The sequence below is a fragment of the Microcebus murinus genome, chromosome 32 (genome assembly GCF_040939455.1).
Source record: "Microcebus murinus isolate Inina chromosome 32, M.murinus_Inina_mat1.0, whole genome shotgun sequence".
NCBI lineage: Eukaryota > Metazoa > Chordata > Mammalia > Primates > Cheirogaleidae > Microcebus > Microcebus murinus.
The window spans coordinates 1,779,015-1,793,092 of record NC_134135.1 but is presented as its reverse complement, the minus strand read 5'-3'; the positions used below and the strand labels follow the sequence as shown (position 1 = coordinate 1,793,092).

The following is a 14,078-nucleotide window of genomic DNA, read 5'->3' as shown; positions in this document are numbered from 1 at the left end:
CTAAAGGAGTTTGTGAAGACATGTGGTAGGCAGAGTAATGACCTCCCAAAGGTGTCCACGTCCTGATCCTCAGAACCTGTGTTTATGGCACCTTACGTAGCAAAAGAGACTTTGCAGATAGATGTGATTAAGTTAATGATCTTGGGGCAGGGAAATCATCTTGGATTATACAGGTGGGCCCAATGTGATCCCAAGGGTACCTTATATATGAAAGAGGGAGGCAGGAGGCTGACATCAGAGAGAAGAAGATGGAAGCAGAGGCTGGAATAACACCACTGCTGGCTTTGAGGAGGGAAGGGGATGAGAGTGAGGGAGTGCAGGCAGCCTGCAGACGCTTGAGGAGGTAAGAGAACAGATTATCCCTGGAGCCAGAAGGAACACAGCCCTGATAACAACTGATGACAACCCAAGGAGATGCCCTGTGGACCTCTGACAGCCAGAACTCTAAGATAACAAATCTGTGTCATCTTAAGCCTCTAAGCTTGTAAAAATTTGTTAGCGCTGCCAACAGGAAGCTACCATATTGGGTATCTGATTTAGTCTCTGCAAACTCAAACTTTCCTTCTATTTGGTCACTGGTGCATTTCCATGGTCAGGCACATGGAAAAACCCTATAATTGTGTGCTGATACTTGGGCAGGAAGGAGTTAAGACCAGGGAGGCAGCAGCCATGGATCAGGGGAGACCCCATTTCTGTCGGAAATGTCTCCAGAGAGCCTGGTGCACAGCCCAGCACAGGGGAAACCAGAGCCAGGCTCTCAGAAATTTCCTCTTCCTGTGGGGCTGCTGATGTGAGAACCTCATGACGGGAAGGACCCAGCCTCCAAGTGGCCACACCCTGTGTGCCTTTCTGTCCTGCGGGCACCGTGGTCTCACCCATCGGCACAGCCGGGACCAGCGAGAGGAGACGCCATGACCCCCACCCTCACGGCCCTGCTCTGCCTCGGTGAGATGGGAAGAGGGGAGGGAGACCTGGTCTGGGGGGGACCCCACCCCACAGCCAGGCCCTGCTCTAGCAGGAGACCCCAGGGCTCAGGAGGCTCCCGGGGAGGACAGGACGTGCTCAGCCTTCAGGGACAAATCTCTCACAGGGAACTCTCTTCCAGGGCTGAGTCTGGGCACCAGGACCCGCGTGCAGGCAGGTGAGTCTGTCTTGAGCTATCACAGGTCCCTCCTCAGTGGAGACAAGGGGACAGCCCTGGGCAGCTGGTGATGGGGAACAGCAGTTCTGGGCTGACTGAGGGGGACGTCTGAGAGGTCCTAGGCTGAGAGCTGGGATCTGAGGGGGGGATGTCTTGGGACCCAGTCTCTGATTTCCTTCCAGGGACCCTCCCCAAACCCACCCTCTGGGCTGAGCCAGCCTCTGTGATCACCTGGGGGAGCCCTGGTACCATCTGGTGTCAGGGGACCCTGGATGCCAAGGAGTACCGTCTGGATAAAGAGGGAAGATCAGTGCCCTGGGACAGACAGACACCACTGGAGCCTGGGAACAACGTCAAGTTCCACATCGCACACATGACAGAGCTCTATGCAGGGCGATATCGCTGTTACTATTACAGCCCTGCTGGGTGGTCAGAGCCCAGTGACACCCTGGAGCTGGTGGTGACAGGTGAGAGGACACTCGGGCTCCCAGCCCCAGGCTCTGCCCTCAGGAAGGGGTCTGCTCTCAGGGGTGTCTCCCTGTCACAGCCCAGCCCTGGGGGTGATGTGGGAGGTGTGAGCCCCATTGACCACGGCTGCCTCCTTCTCCCCTAGGATTCTATGCTAGTAAACCCACCCTGTCAGCCCTGCCAAGCCCTGTGGTGACCCCAGGAGGAAACGTGACACTGCAGTGTGTCTCACAGCGGGGATTTGGCAGGTTCATTCTGATCAAGGAAGGACAGAAGCTCTCCTGGACCCGGGACTCACAGCAAACCTCCTCTGGGCAGTTCCAGGCCCTGTTCCCTGTGGGCCCTGTGACCCCCAGCCACAGGTGGATGTTCAGATGCTATGGCTGTTACAAGAACAACCCACAGATATGGTCAGTTCCCAGTGACCCCCTGGAGGTACTGGTCTCAGGTAAAGGGATTTCATCCTACCCTGTTCATTTCTTGAGACCCCCAAAAATGTCACTGTGAGCCTTGCTTCCGGGGCAGCCTGAGGTGGGAGGGGTGGTGAGCAAACAAAGGTTCCCAGGGCCACAGGCTCAGAGTGTGAGAGACAGCAGGACATGCAGGGCAGGACAGGACACGGGAGGTGTTGGGAGGAACCAGCCCCTGCAGCCCCCAGCCTGTCCTTCCCTCCAGGTGTGTCTAGGAAGCCCTCCCTGCTCAGCACGCAGGGCCCTGTCCTGGCCCCTGGACAGAACCTGACCCTCCAGTGTTGCTCTGATGTCGGCTACGACAGATTCGCTCTGTACAGGAAGGGGGACATGTCCTCGCCCAGGGCCCTGGCTGGCAGCCCCAGGCTGGGCTGTCTCAGGCCGACTTCCCCCTGGGCCCTGTGAGCGGCTCCCACGGGGGCCAGTACAGATGTACGGTGGACACAACCTCTCCTCCGAGTGGTCGCCCCCAGCGACCCCCTGGACATCCTGATCACAGGTTAGGAGCCCAGCGGGAAGGGAGGCAGCCGTGTTCAATGGGGCTCACACCTCCTGCATTACCCCCACGGCTGGGCTGTTAGTGGGAGACAGCCCTGAGATCAGACTCCTTCCTGAGGCCTGACTAGGGACCCAGACTCTGCACAGGCCCTGCCAGGGGAACCCCAGGGGGTGATGGCCTGGATGAGGGGTCGGTCTCAGGGACTAGAAGGACAAAGACAGACAGGGGTGGTAGAGGAAGGGGAGATTCCGAGATCACAGAGACAGAGACACAGACACGAGGGTCCTCAGAGAGAGGTCCTGGGGAGGTCTCAGCCCAGAACGAGGTGGGGGCTGCCCCACCCCCTTCCTCTCTCTAGGACAGCTCAGTGACAGACCCTCCCTCTCGGTGCAGCTGAGCCCCACGGTGGCCTCAGGAGAGAACGTGACCCTGTTGTGTCAGTCCTGGAGGAGCATGGAAATTTTCTTTCTGACCAAGGAGGGGGCAGCCCATCCCCCACTGCGTCTCAGATCAAAGTACCGAGCTCACAGTACTAGGCTGAATTCCCCATGAGTCCTGTGACCTCAGCCCATGGGGGCACCTACAGGTGCTACAGCTCACACAGCACCTCCCCCTACCTGTTGTCACTGCCCAGTGAGCCCCTGGAGGTCATGGTCTCAGGTGAGGACCCCAACCCTGTCCTGTCTGAGCTCAAAGGGTCAGCTCAGGCCCTGCCCCAGGAGAGCTCTGGGACAAGGAATGAGGGTGAAGGGGATCACCCCCAGGAGAGGGTCCGGAAATGAGAGGTGGAAATAGACAGGATTTCCCATCCCTGAGCACCCACCCCTGAAATCTCAGGCAGGGTGCAGGGCAGGGCGGATGGAACTAGACGTGGGTGAATCTCAGAGGAAATGTGATGAGACTGAGGGTGGAGGAAAGAGGCCCCACCCACCTCCTGTGTCTCCTCCTCAGAATCAGAACCTGCGGGTGTCCCAGCCCCTCACCCCCAGGTCCTGATCCAATAGGTGATGGAAAGTTACCCTGATCCCAGAGAATATTCTAGACTCATCTCAGTCCTATTCCCAATATTGAGGGGAGGGGTCTGCTCCCCAGAGGAGCAGGGAGCAGGGTGGACATTAAGGTGGGTCCACGTGGCTTCTGGGGCTCTTGGGATGGGGCAGCTGTGACCTCTGTGCTGGGCAGAGGGGAGGGAGGTGTCCCAGGTCCCGGCAGGAAGGAGGGACCAGAGTTGATGGGTGGAGGGGCCGGGTCTGCACCCTCCCTGAGCAGGACACCCAGGAGCCATCTCGACTCACCAGGGAGCCAGGACCAGCGGAGGGAACAAGGCAGGGGCTTAGTCTAGGAGTCTGGTGGGAGGGAGCCTGGGAGGGGGCGGGGTCTGCATTGGCTCCGCCTCTCCTTGGGAGGAGGAACTTCTGAGAAAGCCTTTTCCCCTCCTCCCCTGGGTTCCCCTCTGAATAAGGGGGAGTTGCTAGGAGTGACCTCCAAACACCCTTCCTTTCTGACCCCCTGGGCATCTGGGATGTGGCTCGTCCTAGACCTGCTCCCATCTCCAGCCTTTTCTGGGCCTGTCCTGCTTCTCCCCGTAACTGAGATGTGTCAGGGTTTAAAAACCAAGGAAGACAGGCAGGTGCGTGTGGTTTCTGTTCATTAGTGTTGAAATTTCATCTTAATATGAGGAAGCCACAATACTATGGAAGCAGCAATGATTTGTAAAACTCCAATGCTTTAGAATCTCCTGTCCCTCATGTATCACACAGCATCTTTCATATTTTCTAAATCCACACCCAACCCAGCTCTGAATGATGCCCAGGCCCCTACCTGTCTGGGAGCATGTATGGTGAGCAGAAGGAATAGAGCCGGCCAGGTCCCCAAGGTTTTCTGTCAAGGCCTGAGTTGGAGACCCGGAAGATGCTGGGGCTGATGGAGAAGGAGGCAATTCTGGGTCTGTTAGAGAGAGGACAGACAGATTCCAACATGCTACCCCTATTTCTAATTCCATAGAGACCCTGAGGATGGAGCCCCTCCCCCACACATGTGGGGTCTCTGATCCCTCTCAAGACAGGAGGCTGCTCAGGTCTGAGTGGGACCTCCCTGTGGTGAGGGTGGGGCCCACACTAGGCACGCTCCTCAGAGAGAGGCTCCCCATGCTGTGGGTACCGCTGGGCACGGCCCCTCTTGCTCCCCTGGTGGCCTCTGTGCTCAGTGCACACCTGAGACTAAGGAAGGACCTGCACCTGCTCACGGGGGCAAGTTAGGGAATCATTGCACAGCACATCCTGTGTATATTTCATTGCTACTCCTCATTTTCTGTGCACACCTGTCTAATGTTCCTCTCTCTTTTTATGAAACTTTTATTTTATTTTAATTTCAGTAGCTGTACAAGACACAAGTGTTTTTAATTACATGGAAGAAATGTATAATGCTGGAGTCAGGCCCTTCAGTGTACGCACCACCAGAATAGCATATACTGTACCCAATAGGTAATTTTTTTTATCCTGTGCCCATTAAATAACTTTATGATCATATATGCCCATTGTTTAGCTTCCACTTATAAGTGAGAACCTGTGGTACTTGTTTTTCCATTCCTGAGACAGGTCACTTAGGATAGTGGCTTCCAGTTCCATCCAAGTTGCTGCCAAAGACATTATTTTCTTCCTTTTCATGGATGAGAAATATTCTGTGGCTTATATATCATATATTCTTTATCCACTCATCGATTGATGGGCACTTAGGATGCTCATATTTCTTTGCAATTATGAACTATGCGGTGATAAACATTTGGGTGCAGGTGTCTTTTTGATATAATAACTTCTTTTCCTTTGGGTAGATACTCAGTAGTGGGATTGCTGCATAGAATGGTAGGTCTATTTTCAGTTCTTTGAAGAATCTCCATAATGTTTTCCATAGAGCTTGTAATAATTTACATTCCCATCAACAGTGTAGAAGTGTCCCCTTTTTAGCATATCCATGTCATCTATTGTTTTTTGGCTTAATAATGGCCATTATGACAGGCATCATATGATATCACATTGTGGTTTTAATTTGCATTTTCCTGATGACTAGTGATGGTGAGCGTTTTTTCATATTTTTTTGGCCATATGTGTATCTTCTTTTGAAAAAAAATCTGTTCGTGCATTGCATTGTGCCTACTTTTTGATGGGGTTGTTTTTTCTTTCTGAGTTCTTTGTAGATCCTGGATATTTGTGGGTTTATACTTCGAGAATATTGTCTTCCATTCTGTAGGTTGTCCATTTACTCTATGGATTATTTCCTTTGCTGTGCAGAAACTTTTTTAGTTTAATTAAGCTGCATTTATTTATATTCATTGTTGCTGTATTTGCTTTCAGGTCTTAATCATAAATTCTTTGCCCAGGCCAGTGTCCAGAAGAGTTTTTGCTACATTTTCTTCTGGAAGTTTTATGATTTCAGGTCTTCCATTCAAGTCTTCAATCCAGCTTGAGTTAATGTTTGTATGTGGTGAGAGATAGGGATCCAGTTTCATTCTTCTGCACGTGGCTATCCAGTTGTCCTAAACCATTTATTGAAAAGGGTGTACTTTCCCCATGTTTTTGTCTGCTTTGTTCAGATATCTGTTGGTTATAGATATATGGTTTTATTTCTAGGTTCTCTATACCAGGGCTCCTCAAATTTTTTAAACAGGGGGCCAGTTCACTGTCCCTCACACCATTGGAAGGCCGGACTATAGTTTTAAAAAAACTATGAACAAATTCCTATGCACACTGCACATATCTTATTTTGAAGTAAAAAAAATCAAATGGGCAAAAACACCCACATGTGGCCTGCGGGCCGTAGTTTGAGGATGCCTGCTCTATACTGTTCCAGTGATCTTTGTGTCTTATCATTATACCACCACAATGCTGTTTGGGATTCTATAGCACTGTAGTATAATTTGAAGTCCAGATAATGTGATACCTCCAGATTTGTTCTTGGTCATTAGCATTGCCTTGGATATTCAGGCCCTATTTTATGATTCCCTATTCGTTTAGGATTGTTTTTCTCTAGTTCTGTGAAGAAGGGTGTTGGTATTTTGATGGGAATTGCACTGAATCTATAAATCTCTTTGGGTGGTATGAATGTTTCAGCAATTTGGATTCTTCCAATCCATGAGTATGGAATTCTTTTCCTTTGTGTGTGTGTGTGTGTGATCTATGATTTCTTTCATCAGTGTTTGGTAGTTCTCCTTGTAGAGGTTCCACCTCCTTCATTAAGTGTTTTCTAGGTTTTTGGTTTGTTTTTTTTTTTGGGGGGGGGGAGCTGTGGTAAATCATATTGACTTTTTTATTTGACTCTTGGCTTGAATGTTATTAGTGTATTGTGAGGCTACTGATTTGGGTACATTAATTTTGCAATGTAAAACTTTCCTGAATTTATTTATCCATTCCAGCAGTGTTTTGGAGGAATCTTTTGATTTTTAGACATAATGCCATATCATCCACTAAGGAGATAATTTGACCTCCTCTTTCTTAGTTCGGATGCCCTACAACATTTATTTTTAATTATTATGGGTGCATAATAGTTGGACATTTTTATAGTGTACACATGATGCTTTGGCACAGGCATAAAAAGTGAATGAAGGAAATCTGGACAATTACTGTGTCCATTAACTCAGGCATTTGTCATTTCTTTGTATTTGGAACATTCCAATTTCAAATTTTATTTTAATTTTGTTATTTTAAGGTAGATGCTAACATATTGTTGATTATATTCACTTTGTTGTGATAGCAAATATTGTTCATTCTAACTATCTCACTATGTTTTTCCACCCCTTAACCATACTCACTTTATCCCTCCATCCCCACTACCACGCCCATCTTCTGGTAACCATCATTCTACTCTCTGTCTCCATGACATAAATTATTTTTAATATTTGAAGCTTTCATCTTGCAGCTTGTAGGATTTTCTCCTTCACATTGACTTTGACCAGTTTGATGGTTATGTGCCTTTGAGATGACCTATTAGTAATGAATCTCCCAAGAGTTCAATAACCTTCCTGTATCTGGATATTGAAATTTCTAGGTAGACCCAAGAAGTTTTCCTCCATTATTTTCTCAGATAGGTTTTCCAGGATTTTCACTTTGTTTCTTCTCCCTTAAGGATACCTATAATTTATCTAACATTGTTCCATAATTCTAACAGACTTTGTTCATTCTTCTTGATTCTTTTGTCTTCATTGTTGACTGACTAGGTTAATTCAAAAGCCTTTTCTTAAGTTCTGCTTCTAGTCTGTTGTTAAAACTTTCCACTGTGTTTCATATTTCCCTAAATGATTCTTTTCTTTCCAAAAATTCTGTGATTTTTTAACTATGTTATCTCTTGAGTATATTTTTCATTTCTATCCTGAATTTTTGTTGCTGTTGCATGTTTTCTGTGGTTTTCATCTTTCTCACTGGTCCCATTGGCCATATTTGTGGTCCATATTTTGAATTCTATAACCAACACTACAAACATTGCTTTTTGGTCGGAGTCCATTGCTGGAGAGCTAGTGTGATCCACTGGGGGTGCTGAAACAGCCTGCTCTTTCATACTGCCAGAGTTCTTCTCCTGGTTCTTTCACATCTAGGACCTCTTCCCACAGCTCAAAACAGATGCCATTATTGTTCTAGAGTTCTCTGTCAGGGTCTCTGGTGCTCAGTGTAGGAAGGGAGAGTCACCCTATCCTTTGACATATGTAGCTAGATACCCACTGTGGTGTTGCTGGCATATTGGGTGGGTTGACCTCACACCCCTGGGACACTGTTCATGTGCCACTGGTGGTAGACTAGGGTCCTGGGTGGTGTGCCTGAGTCCTGGGAAGAGAAGATCAAGGTTGAGCTGGCAAACTTGCTCTCAAGCCTCCCTGGGTCCAGGTGCTGGTTGTGATAGTGAGGGGTGGGGTGCTCCCCTGCCCCAGGAGAACACTCATTCAAGAGAAGGATGGATGCACTGTGAGCCAGTGACAGGAGGGCCTTCTTGACATTAGCAGCAGCAGGCAGCTGTGGGACATGCAAGCCGCTAACACCTTCCTCTTTGGGCAATGACTGTAGTCTATGTCCCTGCAGTGCACAAAAGCACCCAGATTCCAGCTCCCACTCAAACCCAGCTGCAGCAGAGGTGGCAGAGGCACCAACACGCTGGTTGTGGGGCTGTCAGACTGGTTGTGGGCTGTGGCTGAAATGCTCCTGGGGGGCAGATGTGGTTGTGCCAGGGACTTTCCTCTGGGGATGGTTGGCTCCTTGCAGAAGAGACAGGCAGCTTGCAGCTTGTGGAGAGGACTGAAAACCATGCCCTCCCTTATAGCAGGTGGTAGCTTGTTTCTTAGTGGCACACAAAGTGCTTGCTAGTCTTTTTTAGCAGGAGGGAGTGAGCCCTAAATCCATGGAAGCCTGCGTGTGACAGGTGGTCTGTGAGAGGCAGGGAAGCTGCTCCCAGGTGCCCTGGCTTAATGGCTCCCTGTGGAACACTGACCAGTCCTGAGCAGTAACAGCATTTCAGCCACAGCTTCCTTCGTGGCAGGGGTGGGGCAGAGGGAAGGCGGGGAAGGCCCCAGGGCAGTGTCTCCACTGGGAAAGCACAGATAACATCACATCACAGTGAAGTGCACACTGGTGCGGGATGTGTGTGTCATGGGTCAGAACTCCAGGAACACCACTGCTCTCCTGTGTCTCCTATTCCTTTGTGGTTGTCACAGTGTGAGCACGTATTGGGGAATGTTTGTATGGGATCCAGTGACAGGGCGACTGAGGGGCTGTGACTCCCCTGGCTGGATAGAAGCACCCGGTGTGTGTGCAGACAACATGGCACCTGCCATTTCAGCGTGGCTCGTGGTGAGGGAAGTGACCTCACATGGGCCTGCTGCCCAGCGCTCTGTCCCCAGAAACTCTCAGTTCAGCAGTGTCAGCAGCATCTGCATTTGTCAGGACAGAAGGGCTCCCACAGACAGGGAGCTGGCAATCTGCACAGGTGTGAAGGGAGGAAAAGTCATCACTCCCACCTGCCTTTGCTGACGGGTTCCAAATCCCTTGAGAGTTCGTCTCTGTCAAAATGTGGCTCCTCCTTCTTCAGCTCCACCACTTCCTCTCATGGGAACCTCCAGTAGGGGCAGGTTCTGGCTTTTTCCCTTAGTATTGCACCTGGGCTCTCCTCTCTCACCAGAAACTTCTTCCTCTTTGGGACAATCTGGCAACCAATGTCTCTAATTAGTCATCTCGTCACTCTCCCGTGTCTTTTTCTGAAAACTTTAAAGTAATGATTGAATTTATACATTTATAATTTTAATTTAAAAGATATAATGTATGACTGAAAAATAAGAAATTCTATTAGCCGAGCATGGTGGCGCATGCCTGTAGTCCCAGCTACTCGGGAGGCTGAGGCAGCAGGATTGCTCCAGCCCAGGAGTTTGAGGTTGCTGTGAGCTAGGCTGACGCCACGGCACTCACTCTAGCCTGCGCAACAAAGCAAGACTCTGTCTCAAAAAAAAAAAAAAAATTCTACACCCATTTTCACTGGGACTTGATTTAATTTATACATTTGATTTGAAAAATGGTTTCTTACTAATAAAGCCTTTCTATCCTAAAGATTTAAAATGGAGGCACAGGAATGAACTTAAGTGTTTTTGAAATTTTATTTGTAAGAATTTTGTACATTCACTGACCCTCAAAGATTTGTTAAACTATTTGAATAATTTATAAGAAAGTTCTTTTATTCCTTTACCTTTTTAAAATAAGACATAAGTATGTATGAGAAAGCTGTTGGTTCAAGTATATTCACTTTATTCCATATTAGCTGACGACATAATTCTTCCCTTCCAATTATTTTTCTATTGATCTCTTCTAATATACTGATAAAATTTATATAAACAACAAGAAAACATAAATTTTACTTCTTTTCTTCTAACTTGCATATTAATACTTAACTACATATTAAATACATTTTGGGTTTTTTTGAGACAGAGTCTCGCTTTGTTGCCCAGGCTAGAGTGAGTGCCCTGGCGTCAGCCTAGCTCACAGCAACCTCAAACTCCTGGGCTCAAGCGATCCTCCTGCCTCAGCCTCCCGAGTAGCTGGGACTACAGGCATGCGCCACCATGCCCGGCTAAGTTTTTCTATATATATTAGTTGGCCAATTAATTTCTTTCTATTTATAGTAGAGACGGGGTCTCGCTCTTGCTCAGGCTGGTTTAGAACTCCTGACCTTGAGCAATCCTCCCGCTTCGGCCTCCCAGAGTGCTAGGATTATAGGCATGAGCCACCCCACCCGGCCTTAAATACATTTTGAAAGTCTTGCTTTTTATATATTTAAGTATAATTATATAAATTACATGCGAATATGTGTGTAAATCTACACATATTTAGATGTATTCTTACATATGCTTGATACTTTTGACATAACATCATTGTTATTGACCTCCCACCTAGATTACTTCTTCGTAAATGCAGAAATATTGTTTGATGATCTGTGCTAACACCACCCCTTAGAAAATACCTATCTGTGCATGTGTGGGTCTGTGTGCATGTATCACATTCCAGTTGCTCCCAACTATATGAAGCATTGATTAACCAGAGATTGAGGGGGTGATGAATCCCCAGGTGACCTGGCTGAGGTGGGGTGAAGGGGACGCAGCCCCAGGTGTTCACCCCTTTGTGTTCCTGACATTCAGGAGCCCCTGAGGTCCAACCCTACATCCACGGTGCCGGGTCCTCAATCACTGATAAGTGGAAATGCACATGTCCAGGGTAATTAGCTTCTGTGGTCCTCTCTCCCAGACAGAACAGAGAGCGCACAAGGGCTCAGTTATTTCTGTATGCGGACCATTTTTCCTTGCTAGTCCTGAGCTCTTAGGGTCCAGCAAAACTCTCCCAAACTGATCCAGAAGCAAAGTTTGGATCCAAAGAACACAGGAATGCTGAAATAATTCAATGAGGAGGCTAGAGTGAACCCTGCTACAGCAGAGAAATGGCTTATTGAGAAACTGCATAAAAGTCACATCATGAAACATGAACGAACATAGAAGGCAGAGCCCAGGGGAGAAGCTGGGATCAGGTCTCTTCATCCCTTGCCCCTTCCCTTCTCAGGAGCACCTGAGAGCATGAGCCAAACACCCACAAGCGGAGAGTGAGGACACCCTCTCAGTCATGGGCTGGGCACAGAGGGTCAGGCCTGTCCAGGGCAGGACGGTGTCCCCGGGGAACCTCCAGGGATCCTGGGTGACTTTGCTCTGCTCTGGCCTCTCTGATCTCTTTGTCCACAATCCCCAGCCCTGCACCCCCAGGATTACACAGTGGAGAATCTCGTCCGCATGGGCCTGGCTGTCTTGATCCTGGTGGCCCTCGGGATTCTGCTGTTTCGGCATTGGCACAGCCAGAAGAGACACCAGGATGCAGCCGGGAGGTAAACTCCAGACAGAACAACGTACCATCCAGAGTGGTCGATTCTTGGAATTAAATCCGATTATCCCAGGATTCAGGAAGATAATCCAGAGCATGTGCTGTCTGGACTGTCGGCTGGTCGTTTCCAGAGGGGGGAATCAGTGTCCGAGTGCAGGGACACCGTGCGGGGTGGGGAACCTGCGGCCTTAAGGAAACTTGTGGCCTTCCTTGTCCTTAAGTGCAGCGTTTAAACTGAATTCAAATTTCACAGAACAAATACTTTCATTAAAAGGGGTGCAACAGAGAACGCAGAAGCTCTTCTTGCCACCTTTGGTGCTAAAATTGACTATCTTGAAGTCAGAAGGCCGCAGGTTCCCCACCCATGGCTGGGGCCATCTGTGGACGACCACTGAACTGCGATACACTTGCTCTATTCCTGCATTGGCTTTCCTTACTGAACACCCTCCTTTCCAACCTTCAGACATGAGGCCACATTTCACATGGCAGCTTTGGGCCCACAGCTCTGTACACCTTCATGCTCTGCTCCACTGTCCTGTACACAGTTTCTTTATGTCTGGTTTCCACGTTCCCTGAGGCACCCTGTGCAGCCTCCATCTCTTCAGCCAGAGTTCCACACCTGGTCAGTTCCCATAACTGAATGAATGGGAGAAGATCAGATTTCAACCAGAAAAATGTCATAAAAACGATGCACTGACACCCTGTCTGCACCCTGCAAACCCTTCAGTCATTATCAGATGCTGTCTACCTAATTTCTCCTAAAATATTATCACTTGGAATCATCACACCGGCTTTTGAAGTGACAACTCAATGGCATGTTGATTCTGAAAAAGACATTTTTTGGCTGGGCACAGTATCTCCCGCCTGCAATCCTAGCACTCTGGGAGGCCGAGGTGGGTGGATGGCTCAAGGTCAGGAGTTCGAAACCAGCCTGAGCAAGAGCAAGAACCCATTCTCTACTAAAAATAGAAAGAAATTAATAGGCCAACTAAAAGTATACAAAAAATTAGCCGGGCATGGTGGCACACGCCTGTTGTCCCAGCTACTCGGGAGGCTGAGGCAAGAGAATCGCTTGAGCCCAGGAGTTTGAGGTTGCTGTGAGCTAGGTTGATGCCACAGCACTCTAGCCTGGGCAACAGAGTGAGACTCTGTCTAAAAAAAAAAAAAAAAAAAAATACATTTTTTAAAATGCTGTGGTTTGTGGCCTTTGTCAAACTCTGTGGTGTGCATATTTTCATGGCCAAATTCAAGGTGCCCATAGGACATCCCTGAATGCACAGTTGGGAAGCCATGAATGGAATTGTCTTTACAGATGAATCTGAACCATCTGCAGCACATCCCACTTACTACTCCCACATACGCACCTTCATTTCCTCCCATTGGAGAGGTGATGGTGGCTGCTGCACCAGTGACACCGCACAGTTTCAATGACATTATGACACCATGACCCTAGCACCCTGAGAGGCAAGGGATACATAGGTGGCAACATCACATGTGGGAAAGTATAAGGCTCACTTGAAAATCCAGTACTTTAGTGGTAGGTATAAATTACTTCAATCAATTTGGAGGCATATTGGAAGTATCTAGTTGAAAGGAACAGCTATTCAACTATGACCACGTAGTGCACAACCTGGAGGAGAATGTGTGCACGGGCACGAGGTTGCGTTCACAAGAACAGTGATAGGAGTAGCACTGATATTAGATGACAGCCATAAAACTCAAAGGTTAATCTATTTTAAAAGACAAATGTGTGGCTTTTGTCCACCATGGTGTATTATATTGCAGTAAAAATGTACAGTCTACCTCTTCAAAGAGCAAGTCATATCAATCCTCAGACATGGCAGTGAACAAATGAAAGAAGCATATAAAAGATGTCATTCAGGGCTAATCCTCTATATCGTGTCAAAAAAGGGAAGTATATTTTTAGACAGTCACACCTAAGATAAACCAAATAAATAAGGGAAGGAATTAATCCCCTTTAGTCCAGAATGGTGGTTTTCCTTTGGGGTGATGAAACATCTTGGAACTGGATAGAGGTGGGGGCTGCACAATGTTGTGAATTGACAAAAAGTCACTGAATTCTATACTTTATTGGTCAATTTTCTGTTATATGA

At 48.1% G+C, this 14,078-nt stretch overlaps 1 pseudogene; it reads left to right on the top strand.

Moving 5' to 3' along the window:
* Window positions 1-697: 697 nt before the first annotated feature.
* LOC105873660 (leukocyte immunoglobulin-like receptor subfamily A member 6) lies at window positions 698-3,468 on the top strand (annotated as a pseudogene).
* The last annotated feature ends 10,610 nt before the right edge of the window (window positions 3,469-14,078 follow it).